This window comes from Triticum dicoccoides, chromosome 4B (assembly GCF_002162155.2).
Source record: "Triticum dicoccoides isolate Atlit2015 ecotype Zavitan chromosome 4B, WEW_v2.0, whole genome shotgun sequence".
Classification (NCBI taxonomy): domain Eukaryota; kingdom Viridiplantae; phylum Streptophyta; class Magnoliopsida; order Poales; family Poaceae; genus Triticum; species Triticum dicoccoides.
Window position 1 is genome coordinate 661,575,169 of NC_041387.1, and position 570 is coordinate 661,575,738.

Below are 570 nucleotides of genomic sequence, written 5' to 3' on the forward strand. Positions count from 1 at the left end.
TACGGCGGACGGAGGGGGCGGCAGCGCTCGAGGGGGAGGAAGGGGAGAGGGGGGCGGCGGGGCGCATGGGCGGCTGCGGCGGACGAAGGGGGCAGCGGCGTACGGTTGGGGAATCTGGCGAGGGAGAGAGGGAGGCTACACAGTGCGAGGGCAATAGGTGGAGTGGGGGGAGGGTTCTAATGGCACACCTCCCCCTAGTGCGCCATAAGTACCACCTAACCCTATCTAAATCAGAACCCTATCTAAATCAAAACCCGCCACTAGCCCGACTGGTCAGCACGCAGCACACACAGTAGGAGGTCCTGGGTTCGATTCCCAGGCTCCCCAATTTTTGTTTTTATGCATTTAAAATGTTGTTTGATATTTATTTGTAATTAAATATGTTCAAACTTGTTTAAATCATAACAGTAATATTTTTTTAATAAAAACAGTAATAATTTTTTTTAAATATGTTCAAATTTGTTATTTGAAAATATTTATGAATATGAAAAAATATTCATATGTGGGGAGGGTGCGGGGGGTCGTCGGCGGCGGTGGAGTGGGGGAGGGTGCGGGCCGGGGGTCGGCGGC